At 40.3% G+C, this 16432-nt stretch overlaps 1 protein-coding gene and 2 long non-coding RNA genes across 3 annotated transcripts in view; 2 read left to right on the top strand and 1 right to left on the bottom strand.

Moving 5' to 3' along the window:
* The window catches only part of lipf (lipase, gastric), a 944109-nt gene that overhangs the window by 815091 nt on the left and 112586 nt on the right, over positions 1 to 16432 (bottom strand). The window lies entirely within an intron of this gene.
* On the top strand, positions 7908 to 9389 carry LOC115377935 (uncharacterized). The gene is made up of 4 exons (XR_003930082.1): positions 7908 to 7919; positions 8512 to 8541; positions 8816 to 8844; positions 8979 to 9389. It is a non-coding gene; the product is annotated as an uncharacterized LOC115377935 (long non-coding RNA).
* On the top strand, positions 9854 to 10712 carry LOC115377936 (uncharacterized). The gene is made up of 3 exons (XR_003930083.1): positions 9854 to 9909; positions 10062 to 10252; positions 10684 to 10712. It is a non-coding gene; the product is annotated as an uncharacterized LOC115377936 (long non-coding RNA).

Here is a 16432-nt window from a genome sequence, read left to right as displayed (position 1 = left end):
AGCAACCACCCAGAACACCATAGCAACCGCCTAGCAACGCCCTAGCAACCGCCCAGAACACCATAGCAACTGCCTAGCAACACCCTAGCAACCATCAGGAACACCATAGCAACTGCCTAGCAACACCCTAGCAACCGCCCAGAATACCATAGCAACCACCTAGCAACACCCTAGCAACCACCGGGAACACCATAGCAACCGCCTAGCAAGGCCTTAGCAACCATCAAGAACACCATAGCAACTGCCTAGCAACCATTGAGAACACCATGGCAACTGCCTAGCAACAGCATAGCAGCCATCAGGAACACCATAGCAACCACCTATCAGCACCTTAGCAGCCACCCACTATACCATAGTAGCTGCCCAGAGACATGCTAGTGATCACTCAAAAGATGATCACAACTGCCTGGACAATAACCGGACCACAGTAGCTGCCTTCTAGCCCTCGAACAACACCAAACAACCTTCAAACAGCATAGGGCTGGTGGTTTAGGGCATGGTCAGGCGGACGCAAGGGTGGCAAGCACATCAAAGTTTCTTCAGAAACTTTACAAAGTCTAGTTATTATTATTATGTGCTTGCCTTGAAAAGGCAACACATCGTATTATTGTGCATATTTATTATGTGCTTGCCTTGAAAAGGCAACACATCGTATTATTGTGCATATTTATTAGTGGGCAAGCTGCAGCTTGCACACTTATGTTATTCCTACTATTTCTTTCTTTATTTATTATTCCGTACGTTTTTTGGACCGTAACTCCTCCTACAGCTTTCGTTTTAGGCCCACACAATGAATTGGGAAAATGTGCGGCCTGATTGGGAATAGTGTGCTATTACTTTTCTAAGGAATCCGACTTATGGAATTGCCAAAATTCCCATTTTCCTGAAAATTTCGGCCATAGGAAATGAATGGCCAAAACTTTGCAAGGCTCCAGGGCCCACAGCTTTGGACCTGCGTCCACGCACCAAATACGAAAAACGTGCGTCTTATTGAGAAGAAGCAGGGTTTCGATTTTCAGACCGATCCGACATTCCGTTTTTCCGCAATTCCGGTTTGAAGTTGGAATTCCAGACGCAATACACACTAATGGAGTTGACCTAGAGTGGCATTCTTGGCATTCCTGAGCGGCTAGAGTGGAGCAGCCCTGAAAATTCGCCTAAAACTTTTGTCTTTAACTTGCTCTCCTGGCCACAATTTTCACTCCACATGCATAAATTTGGCATCAAATTGTAGGAAAAATAGTTGTGCTTTGAAAAATGTAAATACAAAAGCAAAGTAGCTTCAACTTTTTAAACTGTGACCCTTAACGAGGCAGGAGTGCCAGCTCTCTCCCCCATAGACTCCCATTATATCTGGAATGCAAAGTCTCGGGAGAGAAGCAGAAACACACACGTTTTCAACTTGCCGTTTCTCGGGCATTTTTGGGAGTTGGAAAATAATTTGGACACTGTTTGAAAGCCCAAAGCGTTACCTTTCTCATGATACATTTTATTTTCTGCTCGGAAACCGCGCGCCGCGGTTACGCTTCCAGCTTGCCCACGCAGTTTCCCCAGAAACTGCACAATCCTCTAGTTCTTATTATGTGCTTGCCTTGAAAAGGCAACACATCTTATTATCTTGCATACTTATTATTTTTCTTTTTATTATTATAGTTTATTTTTCTGCAAATCCTTCGGCGCGCTACTCCTCCTACAGCTTTCATTTTAGACCCACACAATGAATTGGGAAAATGTGCGGCCCCATTGGGAGAAGTGTGCTATTACTTTTATAAGGAATCCGACTCACGGAATTCTCAAAATTCCAATTTTTCTGAAAATTTCGGCCATAGGAAATGAATGGACAAAATTTTGGAAGGCTCCAGGGCCCAGAGCTTTGGACCTGCATCCACGCACCAAATACGAAAAAGGTGCGTCTTATGGAGAAGAATCAGTGTTTCAATTTTCAAACCGATCAGACTTTCCGTTTTTCCACAATTCCAGTTTGAAGTCGGAATTCCAAACGCAATACACACTAATGGAGTGAGCTAGAGTGGCATTCCTGAGCGGCTAGAGTGGAGCAGCCCTTAAAATTCGCCTAAAACTTTTGTCTTTAACTTGCTCTCCTGGCCACAATTTTCACTCCACATGCATAATTTTTTGGAAAGTAGTAGGAAAACTAGTTGTGCTTTGAAAAATGTAAATACAAAAGCAAAGTAGCTTCAACTTTTTAAACTGTGACCCTTAACGAGGCAGGAGTGCCAGCTCTCTCCCCCATAGACTCCCATTATATCTGGAATGCAAAGTCTCAGGAGAGAAGCAGAAGGACACACTTTTCCAACTCGCTCTAAGGTGGGCATTTTTGGGAGTTGGAAAATAATTTTGACACAGTTTGAAAGCCCAAAGCCTTGCCTTTCTCATGGTACCTTTTATTTTCTGCTCGGACTTACTGTCATTGACAAAAAAGCAGTAGTTTGACCACTACTTTTAGGTGATTTTTCACAGAAGCAGCACTATCACTCATGCTGTGTGCTTCATAGAGCCTCATTTCTGGCTCCGCCCACACAAGCCCCAGTGGCACAGTGGATAGTGTCTCTGCCTGCCATGCAGGAGACCAGGGTTCAACTCCCCGCCTGGGCAAGAGCCACAACACTACACAACCCACAAACAGCATAGGGCTGCTGATTTTAGCACATGTCCAGGCGCTCGCAAGGCAAGCACATCAAAGTTTCTTCAGAAACTTTCTATCCTCTAGTTATTATTATTATATTTTCTTATTCTGCACGTTTTTCGGCGCGCTACTCCTCCTACAGCTTTCGTTTTAGGCCCACACAATGAAATATCAAAATGTGCGGCCCGATCGGGAATAGTGTGCTATTACTTTTATAAGGAATCCGACTTACGGAATTCTCAAAATTCCAATTTTCCCGAAAATTTCGGCCATAGACAATGAATGGCCAAAACTTCGGAATGCTCCAGCACGCAGAGCTTTTGACCTGCGTCCACGACCCAAATACAAAAATCGTGCAGTTTGTGGAGAGGAAGCGGCATGTCAATTTTCAAGCCGCTCCGACTTTCCGTTTTTCCGCAATTCCGGTTTGAAGCCGAAATCCGGACGCAATACACACTAATGGCGGAACTTTCGGAGAGCCTGCCAGGGAGAAAGTCCCCTCTCACTGACACAGAGATACACACGTGGCTCTGTATCTCTCCTGTTCTGTCTCAAGGGCCACTAGCACTGCAGCCAATGCATCCCAGCACTGACCCCCAACACTAATGGAAGTCCATAGCAAGGACCCCAAGCACCCTTGCAACTCCATAGCAACCATTCTAACTACCATAGCAACCACCTAGTAATGCCCTAGCAACCCCCCCAAACACCATAGCAACTGCCTACCAACACCCTAGCAACCACCCAGAACACCATAGCAACCGCCTAACAACGCCCTAGCAACCGCCCAGAACACCATAGCAACTGCCTAGCAACACCCTAGCAACCATCAGGAACACCATAGCAACCGCCTCGCAACACCCTAGCAACCACCCAGAATACCATAGCAACCACCTAGCAACGCCCTAGCAACTACCTAGCAAGCATCGAGAACACCATGGTTGCACAGTGGATAGTGTCTGTGCCTGCCATGCAGGAGAACAGGTTTCAACTCCCCACCAGGGCAAGAGCCATAACCAGTGGCGGCTCTGCCCATGTTGCCTGGGCGAAATTACTGCCTTGCGCCCTTCTGTGTTACTGCTTCAGCATCAATGGGTGGGCGCGGCCCCGCTAGGGGCCGCGCCCACCCTTGCCCGCCAGGACTGCTGGATCTGACAGGTGAGCGGTGCACATACTGCTATATAGGCTATACCTTTAATTATAAATCCACTTTTGTTCATACGCGGCTGCAACAGAACAATGGACAATGACACAGACAACATGGTTGCACAGTGGATAGTGTCTGTGCCTGCCATGCAGGAGAACAGGCTTCAACTCCCCACCTGGGCAAGAGCCATAACCAGTGGCGGCTCTGCCCATGTTGCTGCCCTGGGCAAAATTACTGCCTTGCGCCCTTCCATGTTACTACTCCAGCATCAGCATCACTGTGCCTGCCAGGACTGCTGGATCTGACAGGTGAGCGGCACACATACTGCCATATAGGCAGTGATGGGAGTAACGGCGTTACAAAGTAACGGTGTTACTAACGGCGTTACTTTTATCAGTAACGAGTAATCAAAGAAATTACTGTTTCCCCCGTTGTAACGCCGTTACCGTTACTGACAATAAAATGCGCCGTTATTTACTACTAATATGTATTATTATTGTTTTACTATCCTGTTCGAAAAATGTGCGTCTTGTGGAGAAAAAGTGGTGTGTCAGTTTTCAAACCGGTCGGACTTTGCAGTTTTTCGTAACTTAGCAACATGCATGGAGAATGACTGAGCACATATTAGAAAAATCATCTGTGTTCTCCGACGGCAGAGCGGATAGTTTCGCCGCCTGTCGTACAGAAGACCACGGGTTCAATTCCCCATCCTGACTAACTGACATCACTACTTTAAACTATAATGTATTACTTTTTCAAAGTAACGTGGCCAACACTGACAATGATAGATGAAATTTGACAGCAATGTCCACACTGCAACAGCAACGCAAAAATATGTGCATTAATAAGAGGATTTAAGAAAAAAAAAAGTAATCATAAAAATTACTTTCCCCAGTAATTGAATTACTCTTCTGCAGCAGTAATTGAGTAGTAATCAAAATTACTTTTTTACAGAAGTAATTAGTAATTGTAACTTATTAGTTTTGTGAGTAATTGGTCCCAACACTGCATATAGGCTATACCTTTCATTATAGATCAACTTTTGTTCATACGCGGCTGCAACAGCACAACGGACAATGACACAGACAACATGGTTGATTATTGACTGCACAATGCGGCCATTCGCCGGTGATCGCTGCATCAGACGAGCCGTACTACTGGTTTACATATGCAAGTACAATACATGTGTATTTGCTTAGACCCCCAATATTAGACGAGGGCGTTTTTTCAGGGCATTTTCAATTGAAAAACATTGTCTTATATTCAGAGGAATACAGTGATAGAGAACTGCTTTGCAGCACTGATGATTATTATTATTTTTTTTTTTTTTTGCGCTGCGTCTTGTGGAGAAAACAATTATTTTCTGATGCCTTGGATTACACAAATGTTCTTTATAGGCTTAAATGATCATTTTTCATGTCAAGAGTTTGAACGTTTATTGAGCCATTGTTCAGTTAAATGCTGTTGAGAAAACTCAATTAGGAACGGCTGTAATTTCTATTGTTTCTGTCTGATAAGAGGACTAGAAAGTGGAGCAGAGAAATCGCCATGTCTGTTGCAGGCTTCCAGTGCGGGTGGTGACGTATATCATTCGCGTCGAGAGTAGCGAAGAGTTATAGTTCACAAAGCGGGCTCACAAAAAACCTAACATTATCAAAATTCTTTGTGCTAAATTGTAGTCTAAATATCACATTATATTTAAATATCACAAACAACATATGTGAAATCCATGGCAGAGTTCAAACGGGACCAGAAAATAATTTTTATCTACCAATTGAATTGCATTGATGATTTTTTTTGCTTTTGAAGACCCATGTACCGGAAGTGGCAGCCACTGCTGCTTATCGATCCAGTTTATCTTTTAGAAATTAAATACATTTTCTTCCTCTCGTCTCCCATCTATAAAATGGCATATGTCATATTTCAAATAGAGGAAGGAGGTGAGGCCTCCAGAATGGGCGCCACTCAGTGCTTTGTGCTCACTGTCTTCAATAGGGTAGGTGCACAAGCCCCATACTTCCTGAAAGAAAGACTGTATATTCATTTCCTATCCTAATCACTTTATCCTCCTGGATAAAGTGATTAATCAGGTGTGTGGAACACCTTGGGCCTGCCCAGTGCACACCAGATTAATCACTTAATCCAATACTAAAGGACAGGAAATGAAGATACTTTCTTTCAGGAAATATGGAGTTGGTGCACCTAGTCTATTACGTCCACAAATCCGACACATACTCAAAAAACTACTACTAGTACTACTACCGCTACAACTACCTGTACTACTACTACTACCGCTACTACTAATAATAATAATGTTGTAACAAATATCAACAGCGATAACAATATTTTTAAGATTAATTTTTTGTAATTTTATTATATTCATTTGTTTTTACTGGTCAGCCAAGCCCAGTGCATATATCTTTCTGTCTATCTATCTAGCTATTTATCTATCTATCTATCAAATAATAATAGTTATTATTGTTATTGTTATTATTATTATTATTATTAGCGTTTTTTTTTTATTATTATTTTACTATTATACCCCCCCCCCCCCCCCCCCCCCCCCCCCCCCCCCCCCCCCCCCCCCACACACACACACACACACACACCCACACCCACACCCACACACACACACACACACCAAAAAACAAAAAAACAAAACAAAACAAAAAAACACACAGCGGGTTGCTCACTATGAAGCTCATGTCTCTCATTCGTCACCCACCTCTCTCTCTATGTGGTCTAACTCTATTTAGTCAGTCAACTTAAGAGAAAGAAGCTGCATTATTTGAAATTTCATCTACAAAAGCTGTGATTGGGTAGCGCTGTTGCTAGCGGAGTGTGGACCAATCACTGCTGCAGCACTGAGTGACGCATCCTGGGACTACAAAAACGGGCCTCGCTCTGATCTTGACCCCCTTTGACTCTGATACTGCTGAGAGGTAAGGATGATTTTAATTTATGATTCATTTTTTTGGTTTACAAAGAAAGTAAGATTAATATCTAGATGTATGTTTGTGATAAACGACCCCACCCACACACACATATTACTGAGGCCTGTTAGCCACCGTTAAGTTAGCCGGCCGCCTAGCGTTAGCATACGCATCACTGAGGCCTGTTAGCCACCGTTAAGTTAGCCGGCCGTCTAGCGTTAGCATACATATTACTGAGGCCTGTTAGCCACCGTTACGTTAGCCGGCCGTCTAGCGTTAGCATACATATTACTGAGGCCTGTTAGCCACCGTTAAGTTAGCCGGCCGTCTAGCGTTAGCATACATATTACTGAGGCCTGTTAGCCACCGTTACGTTAGCCGGCCGTCTAGCGTTAGCATACGCATTACTGAGGCCTGTTAGCCACCGTTAAGTTAGCCGGCCGTCTAGCGTTAGCATACATATTACTGAGGCCTGTTAGCCACCGTTAAGTTAGCCGGCCGCCTAGCGTTAGCATACGCATTACTGAGGCCTGTTAGCCACCGTTAAGTTAGCCGGCCGTCTAGCGCCTAGCATACGCATTACTGAGGCCTGTTAGCCACCGTTAAGTTAGCCGGCCGTCTAGCGCCTAGCATACGCATTACTGAGGCCTGTTAGCCACCGTGAAGCCAGCCGGCTGGCTACCGCTAGCGTTTGTACTACCTTGTTAGTGATTTTAAAATAGCCATCTTAACAGGTAACAGCCACCGGCAGTATGTCTGCTGGCGCTCGGTAGACATACAGTCTTGCGGTACCATTTTACCATCTTATGTACTGAAAATAAGGCAGTGATGATGTGCAATATTTAACTACATCTTTTAATTCATAGATTGACAAACCATCGCTCGAGAGCTCACAGGTGGGTGAAGCATCTTTCAGATGTCTGCATCATCTTAGTTACTGCTGTTGTTTTAAGTACCACCTCCATTAGTACAAGCACTGTTACAAAAAAATAAAATACACTGTGTATATATAGCAATATACAGTCTAATATAGTATAGTTGATGAACAGTTTTATGTTTATTTTTTAATTAAATAACTTATTTTTAGTAGAGAAAATGTAGTAAATGTTGCTGTGGTCATGTATGTTAAGTAGTTTCTCCTCTGTTGTAGACGCTTGTTCCAGCTACATCACTCACCTTCAGTGCTTTTCAGGTAAGGCAACTGAAATGCTGAATATCAATTACAATTTAACCTTGCAACCTTTGAATCACATTGCAGAAATTGCAGGGAATCACAACTATATGGTTATGTTACACCATTGATTTATTGAGCTACAGTTTTAGAAGTTTTTTTAGGTTTTATTACTTAGGTTTTTATAAATGTACAGTTTATACACACATAGTCACATGTAAAGATTTGCTCTTACAATGCTTGAAAATAGCTTTTTATACCTCAGTATCACTGTTGAATGTTAAACTTGTTGCTGTAAGATCATGACTCATTTTCTTTGCATTATAAAGTACATATTTTTGCTACTATTAAATGTAGGCTCTCAGTTTTATATGGCTATGATGCAATTTTTCATTTTCATTCAAGATTGCTTCTGCATAAGCAGAATGCCCTATCACCAATATCAATACAAGTTTGTGCATTCACTTGCAACGATCTTAAAAGTTGAAGCATCTTTAGTTTCTTAATTCCTTAAGTATGAAAAGACTTAACTAATGTTATGTTTATAAGACAGATAATAGAAAAACATGATTATTTGACTCGTTTTTTTCCCCTCCTTTTTGTTATACTACAGCTCCATCTATACCACAACGGTCCTTTTCAGGTAGGTTGTGTTGTCAGTTTTGCTTGATTTGGTCTCACATCACATCAAACCAACCATATTAAAGATCCAGCCTTGAAATCACAGTGACTAATGTTATCTGTAAAGCTACAACCAATTTTAAAAATGTGTTATTACAAAAGCTATGCAAAAATACATCTTTTTAGGAAATAGGAATACGAGTGAACTTATTTTGGCCCTGACTGCGTCTCCGTTGACTGCTTATTGTATCATAGTTTTGTTAAATGCTCACATGTCTTTTGTTATTTCTTTTCAGGACCACACATCTTTGCATTTTACATCCTGGTAAGCATATCCCAGTTTCATATAATGATGATTTGACATGCAGTGATTAATGTTGCATTTAACAGTACTATATGTACTGCAGTTTAGACAAAAAAAAATTATAGCCATTTTTTAAATTTCTTTCTGTCTTGCAGGTTTCCTGTGTTTACCGACAACAGAGACCAGTTACTCATATTTATTTTAAATCACATTTAAATACATTATTATTTTGAGCAGTATAGTTTAGTAAAGTAGTTAGTGTGTATTAGTGTTAGTTTACATTGTTTTAAGGCACTTTCTAGTGCATTAGGTTAGGTTAGGTTATCTTAGGTTAGGGTTAGGTTAGATTAGATTAAAGCACCTTTTTAATTGCCACACATAGTACAGTCTCAAATACTTACACAGTTAAGTTGTCCTGTTTAACTACTGTCTCCAGCTTTCCCCAGTGTTTTTCAGGTGAGTAAACCATTTGAAGTAATAAAGTTGCATGAAAAAAATCCACTATCCTATCTAAAAGGATGCTTTCAGCCTTTGTAAACCAAGAACATCACTCGATGGTGGTTAGATTAGCTTTTTTTTTTTTTTTTATTGTAGTCTGCACCACTGGAGATGTCAGATTACAATTAATATTATATTGCAGGTAACTGGCCCTACCAGCTTATAGGAGACCTTTTCAGCATCATCTGACTGTTTAAGTGACATTTTTGATGCACTCAGAAGTCTCATGTAAAAAATGACAGTTAAGAAAATATGGCATTATGAGTCTTAAGCATCATTGAAGCAAATCTAGTGTTATTATGTGCTTGTTCTCAAGTGTTTACGTGTGTGTGTGTGTGTGTGTGTGTGTGTGTGTGTGTGTGAGAGAGAGAGAGAGAGAGAGCACATTTTTAGTGTCAAAATGCAGCATACTCTGTAATGGCAATATAAACACTCAATTGGCACATCACATGGAGCAGCAAGTAACCTTTATATGGGTAAGATAAGACTTTGAACTTTCTGTCTCATGGCTGATTTCCCTTTTTGTACAACAGGTCCACAGCAGAAGAATTCAGGTGACAGATTGCAAACTTGCAATTTCCTGCCTTGGTGAGTGTCACATCAGTGTGCAATTTTGTTATCCTGCAATGTCAAATTGTTGTGATATAAATTTGTTGAGTTGCAACGTAGTTGGCTTTTAGTACTTGTATGTTTATATGTACATACAATGTGTGTATAAGTTGTTTTTTTTTCCCCTTCAGGTTCCCTCTACTCATTCTACAACTACAGTCAACTACACACCAGGTAAGTAACAAGTGTTAAGTATTTGGAAGGATTTCTGCTTATTTTTAAGATGCCGAGAAGAAGCAAGAGAGCCCAGGCTGCGCGCGTCCGCTGGACCAAGTTGGACCTTGATGACACCCAGACGAGCTCACTCCGGACCAGTGAAGAGGTACAGTTAGAATAAGTGTGTGCACTTCTCCTGCATTTACATAATTAATATTTTCTAATGACATAACAAAAGAAATTACAATTCAAAAATTTCCTCTTTTGTTTTTATCTCTGAAACTTATCTGTAGCCATATTTCTTGTAGGATGACACTTGCTAAAATTTGAAGGCATAAAAGGCTACGAAATAGATTTGAAACTACCTTTGGACATGTTAAATGGTTGCTGGGGCTCCTTATGTCTTAAATTAGAATTTATACAATTCGGGTCAAAAAATTGGGCTCTCAATTGCATAAGCAAAATTTATCCGCTAATTTAACTTGTAATAGTAAACACACTCAAACTTTTTTTTTTTTTTTTTTTTTTTTTTTTTTACAAAATATAGGTTGAAAAAATGTGTACATCTTTGTCGCTGTTTTGCTAATCTCATCCCAGGCTGCAGGAGACCAGTCAAGGAAGATGGACTTGGCAGATCTTCAGACGAGCCAGCCTATGATCACTCAACAGGTATATTAAGAAATGTGGTAACATTTGACTTAATTACTTCCTGGAACTGTTGATAATGTCTCACTGGTGAGAATCATGAGAATGCAGTTTTATTCATATCTACCTTTTTTGTGAACTTGTTTCATCCTATGTGTGTTATACTGCAAATTCTCCAGGTAAATATGAACCGTGAATATGAAGTTAATGCAAGCTAGAATACAGTTAAATGTCTTGAAATACTTATTTTTGGTATTTAATTTATTATCCCATATTATGTAAAAATGCATGAGAGATGAGAGCATTTTTTTATTTATCTTTTACAAGTTGTCTTATTTTGGTGTCTCTCACCCTAGACTTATCATGAATAAATATTCTCATACCAGTCAGTATCATTAGAAACGAACATTGAATAGATATACACAAAATAGACTGTTACATTGTTTTTAATTAAACTTATGATACTAAACACACTCAAACACTTTAGAAAAACATTAAGGTTCAAATAACTTATGTTCTGTGGTATTGAATTGCCAATCTTGCTGGGTCAGTTCCTAGCCAGTTTTTGTTACTAATTTCCTCAAACGTATATATAGTTACCATGGTTTAAGATAATCTGTTATTAAAGAGATGGTGGTGGTGTATGAAAAAAAAAAGTCCTGTTGTAGGGGTTAAAGTTCAGTATGGGGTGTGTGAACAAATTCAGGAGGGTTGAGACTGTGGCAGAGGAGAGAAATGGGCAGGATGCAGTAGGGCTGCGTAATATGTCCTACATTTCCGATCTCGATATCAGTCTTCATGTTCTGAGACATACATGATGATACAGAACATACATTTTGAATGATATACCTGACTAAGGTAATTCATCATGTTTTTCTCATTTTATTTCGATCTTTTGTGCACATTTTCAATTAAATAGTGAACAAAACATGAAATAAAAGTAAACTCAAAGGGTAATCATTCAAGATGTCTATCAGCTCAGTTGCAGTTTTTACTTTGTTCACTGTTGAATTGAAATACAAATGTTCCAAATAAAAGGAGAAAAATACATACAAAAACATGATCAAGTCTTGTTTGTCAAATATAAAGTTAAAAATGTGATAAGAAATAGGCTTCTCAATGTGGTCATTTTATATAAACATTAATTAAATGCTAAGTAATTATTTTTGCTGAGCAATTGTTATTAATGCAGTCTATATAGATTAAAAGAATATTCCTATGTTTTGGGCAAAATTCTCTTTTCTGCTTACTCATATTGAGGTGAGTAAATACAATTTTCAGTCCAATTTAAAGTCCAGTGGTTTAATTCCTATGCATTGGATTTTGTGTTAGCTTGCTTAATTTAGTACCTCCTCATGTGCATTCATGTGTTTTTGGTATGACAATAAAGAATCCTTGAATAAAGACGAAGTCATTACTCTGGCTCTGTCAAAGTGCAAAAATAAACCTTACAGCAGTTCTGAAAGTGTGTGGTTTTTTTAAACAGTGTATCACCATCTTCTCCTAAAACAAGTTTTTTTTCTCCCCTACTTCAATCAAGACATTTGAAATACACATGCTAAATATTGCTAATAACACAGCTTTGGTGTTGCTTTAAAGTTGACTTTTTCTCTTTGATGGAGCCAGCCATCTTGTCTCTGTATGGGTAAGTTGTAAAAAGACTATTTTGCCTGAAACACAGTTGTATTGCTTTAAGGTTATCAATATCACATTGCCTGACCTGTCTCCCTCCCATCTAAGCCACCCTGTAATAATGAAAAAAAAAAAAAAATCTAGGTATTGTGAAATCTATACTCCCTCACAGATGTAACAATAGATTGTTTTAAGACCCTATTACTGTTATCATGGATGTAGGTTTCTGCACGTGAACCCCACCTCCCCACTTTTATCACATTTGTGTCAATTATTCTGTACTTTTTCTCTATTCACTTTGATTAGATGCGTGGTCTGGAACATCAAGAGCCTAGCAAGACCAAACCTGAGACTGAAAATTCTGCCAGAGAACATGCTCAAGTCACTGCTGATGCACCCACGGTAATATCTGTGCAGGCATCCCATTATCAGGGTGACAACAGGTATGATCCGTTCTCGCGCAATCACCAGTGTACATGTAATGCTCTCGCGTTCCTAGCATACCACAGTGAGGGAACACATTTCCGTAAGAGCGATCTTGACAGTGTGCTACAGGTTGGCGATGCCTTGTACACGCGCACTAAAAGGCAACTTATTGCTGAGGGGAAGTTTCAAAGTGAGCACTTGACGATGGAAGAAGTGCCCGTGAGTGTCACAACAAACAGACACACTTACATTGTACATAAGTCTGACGTACTAATGGGATCCCTTAGAGTCACCGGTAGGGGTGACTATGCAGGTTGGTGGCTAAGTCTTTCTGAGAGACTTCAGTGTCTGTCAGCAGATGTGACCCATGCGTTGCTGACCATCAGTCCACTGTGCATCGCCGTGTTTAGGGACAGATCTGGACGCTATGGGTTTTTCGATCCCCATGCTAGAACAGCAGAGGGTTTGCCGGACCGTACAGGTAACGGAACTGCTGTTATGCTTACATTTACTCACCTGAATGACATGATTGAGAGACTGCACATGCTTTACCGACGCTGGGAGGATAATGCGCAGTATGATTTCATGCCGGTGAACTTTGAAATGGTCAGCAACCATACTGGATCTTCCCTTGAGCATACGTCCACAATATCAAAAGAGCAAAAGAGTGCAAGAGCCCAGACAAAACTCATCACACATTCTGCAAATACAGAAACAGGTTTAGTAACTAAAAAAACAGAAATAGGTGTTCCTGAAAAAGAAACTGAACAATCAGTAAATAATCAGAATCAGTGTGTTGCACCGGTAGCAAAGGAAGCAGCAATCAATGTGAGTAAACTAAACCAGCTTCGCCGAAGGAAAAGAACTCGCACTGAAAATCAAATGCATGCATCTATAACTCAGAAAGCAAGAGATGAAAATAAAAGGCAGTATGAGAAAAATAGGTATATGCAGAATCTCGATTATCAAAACAGAAAGAAAGCATCAGTGGTGAGCAGATACCACACAGATACTGAATTTAAAAGGAATCAGAAAGCTTACATGTTCAGAAAATATAAAAACGATTTAGATTTCCAAAGGGAAAAAAAATCAGCTATGATCAGAAGATATAAAAAGGACTCTGATCTCAAAAGCAAACAGAAAGCATACATAGTCAGAAGATATGAAAAAGACCCTGACTTCCAGAGCAAACAGAAAGCATACATAGTCAGAAGATATGCAAAAGACCCTGATTTCCAGAGCAAACAGAAAGCTAACATAGTCAGAAGATATGCAAAAGACCCTGATTTCCAGAGCAAACAGAAAGCGTACATATTTAGAAGATATAAAACAGACCTTGTTTTTCAAAGCAAGCAAAAACAATACATTGCTAAAAAATACAACAGTGATCCTGAATTCAGACATAAACAGAAAACATACATGACATCAAGATACACATGTAACCCAGATTACAGATCTAAAAAAAAACAGACTGTTCAAAGCAGATATAAAAATGATCCAAAGTTTAGACTGCAACATATTCAACGCTGTGCATTATATCAAAAAAACAAATGTGAAGATCACAAATTTAATATGTACCATCAAATGCAATGTGCGTTGAAAATAAAAAATAAATACAAGCAATTCTGCAAACAAATATTGCAGCCAGATGCGCCTGTTCTGAACAGCCTGATGCAAACGGCAATATCTACATTCCATTTACGAATTCAGTATGGCCCCACTCATGTGTGTACAGTGTGCCACAGAGCTCTTTTTCCTGATCAAGTTAAGGTCTGTAATAGGACAAAATATGTAAAAAATATTAACACTGTAACACCTTGCTTGACAGGAAAATATGTTCACTCTTGTGTCAGTGAATGCGCAGATCCAAAACAATGTATAGTTCCCCAAGAGAGAAAAAAGGAATGGATTTGCCACACATGCGATAACCATTTAAAAAGAGGGAGCATGCCATCCATTGCGGTAAAAAATAAATTGGAGCTGGCATGTATTCCTGCACAGTTGTTGGATTTGAATGTGCTCGAAAGGCAACTTATAGCCAAAATCATTCCGTTTGCGAAAATCGTTAGCTTGCCTAAAGGGCAACAAAGAGCAGTTCACGGAGCCGTTGTGTGTGTTCCCTCAGAGGTGGAAGCAACAGTGAACTGCCTCCCAAGATGTAGAAGCGAATCACAGATCTTGCAAGTCAAGTTAAAACGGCATCTTAATTACAAAGGACATCAACTCTTCCATACAGTCAATATGAACAGCGTACTGGAAGCTTTATCCATACTGAAGGAGAAGCATTCTGAGTACAAAGATATATCCATAAATGAACTGGCTATATTGGAAGATTGTTTTGATGATGACTTTGAACATGAGCCTGAAGTAGTCAATGAGGAAGCAGGTAATGATAATTCCAATGAGCAGCCCCATAGCTCTGAGGAACTAAAGGATGCTCCAAACCAGCCTGACAATGCACAAGAGGTGCCAGTAGTTGATTCACAGGAACCAGCTACAAATGAAAAACTTAATAACATAGACAAAGAGAAAGATGAACTTAGGCCAGGTCTAATGTTAGATTCGTGCATGCAACCACCTGACATAGGTCATGAAATCCTAGCGTACGGTGAGGGAATATTTAGCATTGCACCTGCCCAAGGAAATAAGCCTGTTGGCTTTTTTGCGATTCCAAAACTTGAGGCGATGGCGTTCCCTGTGCAATTTCCAGATGGACAGAATACCTTAGATGAGGTAAGAACAATCAGCGTATCACCAAGTATGTACTTTAATGTAAGGTTGTTCTCGGTCGATACCCGTTTCGCAAAAGACCAGAGTTACTTATTCTTTGCCCAGTTTGTCACCGAGACACACATGGCTAGAAACAGCATGTCCATCCAACTGCGTAAAAGTAAACCCATCACGAGAGATGGCCGTACGATTATTAACAGAATGGTTCAGGATAAACAGGAACTCGACAGACTTTTACGGAACAAGGATGCGACCCGCTTTATGCAGCCTTTGAGAGGGACACCGGCTTACTGGGACAAAACTCTTAAAGACTTAATTGCAATGATTAGACAGCTAGGCAAACCCACGTTCTTTTGTACATTTAGTGCAGCTGAAATGAGATGGCCTGAAGTCATCACAGTTATTAAGAGTCAACAAGGTGAACAGGTAGACTTTTCACAACTTGATTGGAATACAAAATGTGAAATTCTGCGTAGTAACCCTGTCACTGTCATGCGAATGTTTGAAAAGCGCGTGGATGCATTAATGAGGGATCTTCTCTTGTCACCTGCGCAGCCCATTGGTCAAGTAGAGGATTACTTCTATCGCGTGGAATTTCAACTTAGAGGAAGCCCTCACATACATTTAATTGCGTGGATCAAAGACGCCCCTGAATTTGAGAGCGACCCCGACGATAAGGTTTGTAAATTTATCGACCGTTACATATCGTGCCAAATGCCTGACCCCAAAACTGAGCCAGAGCTCCACAAAATCGTCTCTGAGGTTCAGATTCACAGCAGAAATCATTCCAAAACATGCAGGAAAGGGAATGTTCAGTGTAGATTTGGTTTTCCCAAAATGCCCATGGATACAACTATAATAACCCGTCCCAGACCAGATGAAGATGATGATGAAAAGTTAGAAAAAAGCAAGA

This window comes from Myripristis murdjan, chromosome 19 (genome assembly GCF_902150065.1).
Source record: "Myripristis murdjan chromosome 19, fMyrMur1.1, whole genome shotgun sequence".
In the NCBI taxonomy this organism is placed as follows: domain Eukaryota; kingdom Metazoa; phylum Chordata; class Actinopteri; order Holocentriformes; family Holocentridae; genus Myripristis; species Myripristis murdjan.
Note: the sequence above shows the minus strand (reverse complement) of the source record. Positions and strands in the feature narration are given on the sequence as shown.